The following is an 8,315-nucleotide window of genomic DNA, read 5'->3' on the forward strand; positions in this document are numbered from 1 at the left end:
CAAGTAACACAGATCAAGAAGCTTTCTAAAGTGTGCGACAATACACTCAACAAGAGAACTTGGAGTAGTGAGGCTCAAGCCTCGGTATCCAATATCACCACTGACAGATTTAATCTGTCAGTCAGAACAGAACAGGCCTTACTCATTGCTCTGCATAGCTTTCCTGGGACTCCTGTGTGATCAGTGTCTATGCCTAGCTCCCTTGTTTGTTCCAGCGCTGATTCCTGTCCCTGCTTCTGTTTGGATTCCCCTGGCTTGAACTTACTGCTTTGGATTTGACTACGCTGCTTTCTCCAACCCTTGAACATTGTCTTACGGACATTACTATCCGATCTCTGGCACCCCGGATTTTGCAAGTATACATTAACCCTTTTCTTACCAGGCGGAATGGAATACCAGCCTGAAACCGGAGTACATGTCCCTGCTCCCTGCTGGCCTTCCCCTCCTCCGCGGCCATGTTAACAAGGAAACGGTGTGTGACTGCAGTGGTGCACAAGGCCGGCAGAGGAAGTGAAGGTGCTGGTCAGTTACAGCCGTCTCCAGGATTACCTCTATTCGCAGCAGGCACAGGGCCACCGTCACCCATCACGACCCCTCAGAACCAGCAACCCAACTCTCACGATGAATGAACATCTGCAAGTTGGCAACCATGGACAGATCCAGGTGCAACAAGATAACAGCAACAAGAGGACTGTCCTGACAACACAACCAAATGATCTTACAACTGTTGGTAAAACCGGATTAACTGTAGTTTCGGAGAGGCAGCTAGAAAGTACTCACAAAAGGCAGGGCAACTCCAGTTCTTTAAAATCCACAGATAGTACAACAAAGGTGAAATTGTCTTCATTAACTCCAGAGCAAGCAATGAAGCAATACATGCAGAAACTGACAGCCTTTGAGAACCACGAAATTTTCAACTACACCGAAATCTTTTTTTGGGATCCAAATGCAAAGTAACATCAAAGTGTGATTGGCGGCTATGATGATGACCAGGGCTCATACGTGCAAGTACCCCACGATCATATCGCATACAGGTATGAAGTTTTAAAAGTTATTGGGAAGGGAAGTTTTGGTCAAGTTGTGAAGGGAAAAGCTCTATCAGCAGATAGCATTAAAAATTGTCAGAAACGAAAAATGTTTTCATCGTCAGGCTGCGGAAGAAATACCAATCTTAAAACATCTGAGTAAACAGGACAAAGACAACAACATGAATGTCATTCACATGTTGGAGAACTTCCCATTCCGCAACCATATCTGCATCACATTTCAGTTGCTGAGCATGAACCTTTATCTATATAAAAAACTCAAAAGATGTTTGTCTGTGGGTTTGTGCGCGATCTCATTGGCTGACTGCGGGGCGGGCCTTGGCTCTCATGGCTCCCATTGCCTAACTACGGGGGCGGGCCTTGGCTCTCGCGGTCTCAGGGCAAGGAAGGGTGACGTCACGCACGCGCAACCCTCCCGCCGCCACCGCTGTGGACAGCCGCCAAGTAATAAACCTGGCTGCCCCACAGTAAGCTTCCACCACCCAACCCCGTCACACACCACACCCAACGTCAGCAGCCAAAGTTAAACCCCCCCGGCTGCCCCCCGTCAGCAACCCCCCTGCCCGCCCACGCAGTGAGCCAACGCCGCACAACCTTCCACCCCCCCTCACCCGTGAGCAGCCGCCGGCGAGCTCTGAAGGGGGGGGGGGGGGGGGAAACACAGCACTCCCGCCACCCCCCGAGTGAGCCGCCGCCAGCGAGCTCTTAAAGGGGTGAGGGGGCTTGGGAATTGGAGATGTGCAGGGGGGGGGGTGGACCGGGCCGTGACCGGGGGAGGAAAATCGGAGCTGTGAACGGGGTGGAACAGCGCTGTTAACGGGGGTGGGGGGAACGGAGCTGTGAAGGGAGGGGGGGCGGCGCGGAGCTATGAAGGTAGGGGAACGAAGCTATGAGGGGGGGGAACGGACCTGTGAAGGGGGGGGGAAGCACAGATGTGTAGGGGGTGGGGGCGCGGAGCTGTTAACAGGGGGGTGAGGGGGGGCCAGCTGTCAACGGGGGGGAGACCCAAGCTGTGCACGGGGATGGGCTGCATTCATGTGCAGGGGGGGTCCGGATTGCTGTGAACGGTGGAGAAAGAGAGGGGGGGGAGACAGGTGAAGGGGGAGAGAGAGAGGGGAATGGTGAGAAGAGAGAGGGGAATGGTGAGAAGAGAGAGGGGGGAAGCGGAGAGAGGAGGGAAAGCGGGGAGAGAGGGGGGGGAAGCGGGAATATTCAATCCAGGGCAACGCTGGTATATCAGCTTCTAAATTGATAAAGAAGAATACATTTCAGGGCTTCAGCCTGCCTTTAGTTCGCAAGTTTGCCCACTCAATTTTAAAGTGCTTGGATGCTTTGCACAAGAATCGAATAATACACTGACCATAATCCCGAAAACATTCTGTTGAGCAACATGGTAGAAGTGGCATTAAACTAATTGAATTTGGTTCTAGCGGTTATGAGCATCAGCGCTTCTATACGTACATTCAGTCACGCTTCTACCGAGCACCAGAGGTGATTCTTGGCTCTCGCTATGGGGTGCCAATTGACATGTGAAGCTTGGTCCGTATTCTAGCAGAACTAATGACTGGTTACTCGCACTTACCTAGGGAAGATGGTGATTAACTGGCATGCATGATCGAGTTTTTGGGGATGCCATCCCCAAGACTGCTAGATTCATCAAAACGAGGAAGAAATGTTGTCAGCTCCAAGGGTTATCCTCGCTATTGCAACCCTGCCAGATTGTTCTGTGGTAGTGCAATAGGTATATGGTGAAGAATGGTGGCTCTATTAAAGAGAAAAAAAATCCTCTCTGTATGTGTAATAAAGATTTTCTTCTTAGATTCTTGGATATTTGAAGGACGTCCAATATGTAACATATATAATATAGCACAAGGAATGTCTGTCTAGTGGTGTCCCCTTGACCACCCACAGAGAACAACACAGCAATACATACCCAATCCAATGTGGCAAAGTAGTAGTGTTCATAACTTGGCAAAACAATACTGACAGTAGAATCTGTTACCTGTCAGCTTGTTGCAACAATCTAGGTCATCCAAGGTGTGCAGTCTGTAGAAGAAGTGATCCAAGAACTGTAGGGAAATGCAGAGCACAGCCGGAGACAGCCAGAAATTCCAGGCAGGAGATGAATGAATAAAAATCCAGGGCAACTCTAGCATAAAGATTAATTTATCGCAAGCTCAAACAGAATGGTGAAGATAGATGAAACGCACCTACGCGTTTCGTGCCTGGGCACTTTATCAAGGCAGAGCCGTGACGTAGTACCCAAAAGCGTGATAGTAACAAACTATAGTGGCCATGGAGAACCAATAGATCAAATAAAATCAAATGCTCCCGACAAAGCACAGTTCCCGCGCGAAACATATGTTGGTAGATAAACGTCACGTTATGTGACGTCTTTTAAGAGGTGATCGGAGGAGGAGATTGAATTGACTCCGGAAGATACGGCTTCTATATGGGCATTTGATTTAATTTGCCTGTAAGCGGCAATCTGAATCAGCCATGTTTGTTTACACTTTTTAAGCGACCATTCTTATTTTGCCCATTAGAGCTTTAGTTGGTCGGTGCAGGTACAAATATATACAAGTATAACTGTGCATAGTGTTAGCATCATTTACTATACCACCAATTATGGGTGGAGAGTACTTATCACTTTATAGTTGCTGACTTAAAATATGTCATCCTGCACACCAACATATTTATTCTGTACCTCGAGTCATTCTTTTCCATGTGTATGGGTATTGGATGCCCTTGGGTTTTTTTTTTTTACTACTATGCTAATTTATGATTTGGTAAAGGGTATACTATACCTAAACACAGTAGGACATCTACTTATACACTTGGATACTCCGGTAGTATCAATTAGCTCTTTTCATGTATCCATTATAGGTTCATATAATATGACGTTTGATTAGAGTTATCTGTATATGTCTCCATCACCACGACACAGAGGCTTTTATTTATTCCGAGTGTAAATACTTAATTTGTTTGTGTATATATTATCTATTTGGATGTAAGAAAATTTTATTTTGGAGGTGTTTAAGATTTTTGCTGGTCCAATTAATCATTCATTCATGATTGAATATTAGAATTTTCTGAAGGACAATCTTAGTCGTGACTACTATTACATTATGCATTGAGTGCAGCATTTGGGGTGCTCTTGATCCCTTTGGATCAATTCTGTGTATACTAGTTATTACCTCTTATGCACCTTACATTATTATTAGTTTTTGACTACAATTAGGAGATTACTATGTGACAGGTGTTGTTCCAACTTTTTCTTATATTGTAGTCTGATTAGCTCCTGGTGCCTATATGGGCATAATTAAGAAGCAGTTTTAAATTAAGAACAGCCGTTAGTCCAACTGTAAATCTGATGCTAAAACAAGTCTGGTGCTATTTAACATGTGTATGTTCAAGTTGCACTCATAAATAAATTAAGAATGTAGACATTAAAAAGAAAAAAAAAAACCATCAGAAAGCAAGTAGCTAGTGGTGTTACAACTCAAATGTAATGTTTTACTCACAAGAGAAACAATACAGAGGGGCATGAACCGACTGATGGCAACCTGTAGGAGTTGCGGAAACGCATGTTAAACGGTTAGCCACATCTCAGGAGCGTGTGTAGCCACCAAAAACATGAGAATCAAAAGACCCAATAAGACTGTAGAGGAATTCATCGGAATGACAAAAAAAAAAAAAAAAAAACTAAAATGGTTTGTCTTTAGAGAACCCCACATTACTGATGTGGGGGGTGCATTAAATAAACATGATATAAATTATTTAAGACAACCAAGTCCTATTAATTGACGTCACAATTAGGTACGAAATAGATCACTCGAGATTGTGAATCTTAAAAAAAAAAAACAAAAAAAAAACAAAAGTGAATACCAACATCGTAACCAAGAAATACAACTACTGACTAATTGCGATGAGATTTCCTACTATGGACTGGTATTGGGCTGCAGGGGAGTGTGGCCCGAATCTAATAACACCTTAATAAACAAAATAGGATGGACAAAGAAAAAACAATACTTGAAACAAAACTACCATTTTTTCTTGTTATGATTTAAAACACCAGCTTATCATACTGGGTCACCTAAAAAAAAATCTATTAAACAACTATAACTATGTCCCATTTATCAATATTGGACTAATTGCCAATAATATAGACATTCAATTAATTGCTAATTTGACAAATATCCAATACAGCTGGTGATTTCATTGCAAGTCAATTGAAGAGTTTTCTTTGCTCATGCCATCATCTGCTAATTACTGTACTAAATTGTTATCTGGTGTGTTTGTTAGGAGGAGAGCCTTTATTACCTACCAATGTGCTTTGTTGGGACACAAAATCAAGGGGAAGAATGGCTAAAAATAATCCCAGTCAGGTGGCTCAAGGAAAATGCTCCTGATGATAATTCAGTAGCTTTCCTAATCGACTGGATAGTTAATGGTAATAGGCCCTCGGACAAGGAAACAACAAGTTGTGCTCAAATTGTAGAGAGTCATGAAGAGGACACCCAGAATAGCAATATCTATTTTGAAGACTTCGAATTCCCAATTGTTTTCAAAAACTCAACCTTCATAGTGCTGATGGTAATCAACAGGTTGGCATCAATAATAGAAACATTTAAATAATTGGCAGACTGTTATGCAAATATAAGCAGAGAAAAGATTATACAACAAACCATAAGGGACAATCAAGTAATCCTACAAAACCCATGTACAAACGGGAGCTGTCAAACCTTCCAATTAGGGTTCAGCTCATATAAAAAGTTAAACATCAAAAGATCAAACATAAAATCAATAAAATTATATGTCAATGTACAAAAAAGCAATAAAATGGGACCATATCACAATATGGCTTGTCCCTACCCAAAGTGTTTAGGAAATATTGTAAGGAAAGGTGCAATAGGATGTTCATTGTGTGAGAAATCATTCGACACCAAGAGTGGGGTAACATATGAGACACATGCATCCAAAAGAAAGGAATAAAGCCATCAAAAAAAAAAAAAAAATACCTTAGAGTAGACAACAAAATCTGGTCAAACGATGAAATACAACTATTAAAAACATAAGAAATTAAGTATGAAAAAGAAAGGTTTATAAATGCAACGAACAGTATAGCTGACAAAAGAAGAGAGTTGAGGAAGAAAGAAATATAACAGAGTATTCATTGCAAAAAATGGACGTAAATCTAAAATGGGTGCTACAAACACTAGTAGCAAGTCCGTGGAGTAAGTGTCATGTATGGAATCCAGTAAACAGATATAGAAGAACAATCAAATAATGGCTGGTAGATGCAGGTCTGTATGAATGACAAGTCCAATGTTGTGTAGATTATAACAACCGCCTCACCTGAGACTTGTAGGAAACAGTAAACTGGAGAACAATATCTTACCTGTACTGTCTAGGAGCAGTCCCGTGTCAACGGAGCTTCCCCATGGAGCCGACAGATTTTTCCCGTGGCTCAAATTCTTGAGGTTTGCTCGTTAGTCCACACTGGCTGGAAATTAAGATAATATACCGGGTGAAAGTAGTTGAATATACTTGGTTCAGATGGCGTGCTTCAATCCCGTTGGTATAGAAAATATAGTTGAAGCTCATAGGAGAGAAACGCGTCAAAAGGACCTTTTGGCTTCTTTGTGGTTTGGCTCATATGCCTATGTAGCCGTGACCCCTGAGTCACCCCAAAGAGCGGGAGGTTGCGCTTCCAAAGAGTAGTTGCAAAAGCCCGCGAAGGAGGAGAGTGCATTTGGCAGGAGTGAGCAGTCCCTTGACCCAGCAGCCCTGCGGGGAGGGCCAGATGAGAGAGTCAAGCCAATGGGCTGAGGAGGTGCCGGAGATATAGGCAGGTGGTTGCACGCACGTGGAGTTAGAGCTGATTGGAGAGGAGACGGAGAGTCTGTACCGCCCCGGCACAGGCCAGGTGCCCCAGGCCCAGTTAGCCCTGAGTCACCTTAGAGACAAGCTGAGCTAGGGATCGCCTTAGTAAGGTTCCTGTTCCCATAGTATCTGTAAGCCTTGACCGGGACTATACTTTCGAGAGGAAGGTCTGGGCTCAGATCCCTCTTGTTGTTGCCGGAGTCCGGGTGGGAGCGCCTCGGACGAGAGAGAGAGGACGAGAGAGGACGAGAGAGAACGGTGTCAACGTATCGAGACCCTTTATGAAGATCGTGGCAGTCCCGAGCCCGGGAGTGCTCGGCAGGTATTACATCAAGTGCACCAACGGTACCATTCATTCACCCGAGACACAGTGGCTGCGCAGTCACCCATACACACATATAGGGGCCTGCTGTGAGCGGGAGGACTAATCCGTAAGGATCGGACACGGAGTGGGATCACCTTTTGGAGGGTGTTGGGAAGTATTGTTGTCGTCCGCTGTGGCGCATGTTGTGGGGCATCTGCCGTGGCGCAAGATAAGTGTTGGCGTCCGCCGAGGCGCGCTATATACAGTAACGCATATACATATATATATATATATACATATACACACATATACATATATATATATATACACATATATATATATTAGATGTTATGGCATGTAATTAATTGTGAGCTTGGTTTGCAAGTAAAAGAGGTTGGTTATATAACTTGGCTGTGAGTGTAATTCTTGCATATACGTCCTGCGAAGACCCACTCCCCCGTTGCCGGGAGCTGTCGCAGGTGGAGGCGCTGCACCCGTTATAAATATTGCATGCACCCCAGGCTCTCCGTGGCAGAGACTTAGGCCCTGTGAGCCTGCAGGTAATACAGCACATAGTAGCGGCTTGCTAGTGATAGGAAGCAGGGCTACACCTATTAAAATGATTTGATTTTAAAATTGCCTCCAGCTATCCTATTTCTGCGGTGCTCAAGTCCTCTTCAACAATTCTACCTGCAGAGTATATGGAAGAGATAGAGGATGAAAAACAAAACACCAACAAGTAATGAAATTGAAGAAAAAAAGATAACAATTGAAGAGATAGAAGAATATTATCGAGAAATATTCTAACTAAATCCAGACTACAAGACCAAGATTTAGTCTGACCAAATCAGCTGTTAAAGAAGATAACGAGAAATTAATGGCACCCATAACCATTGATGAAGTACAAAGATCAAAAACACAAATGTAACATCTGCCCAAGGACCAGATATAGTTAAGGTTTTGGATCTCACCATAATTTTTAATGAAAAACGAACATCTGATGACCGACATATCATGGATGTGGACCGGATGTATTCCAAAGTGTATCAAAAGTAGCCAAATGCTTCTGGGATGTCAGG

General features: G+C 43.8%; 1 pseudogene; it reads left to right on the top strand.

The window, feature by feature from the left end:
* Positions 1-455: 455 nt before the first annotated feature.
* LOC142464284 (dual specificity tyrosine-phosphorylation-regulated kinase 2 pseudogene) lies at positions 456-2,798 on the top strand (annotated as a pseudogene).
* Positions 2,799-8,315: the final 5,517 nt, after the last annotated feature.

Source organism: Ascaphus truei, chromosome 12, assembly GCF_040206685.1.
Source record: "Ascaphus truei isolate aAscTru1 chromosome 12, aAscTru1.hap1, whole genome shotgun sequence".
NCBI lineage: Eukaryota > Metazoa > Chordata > Amphibia > Anura > Ascaphidae > Ascaphus > Ascaphus truei.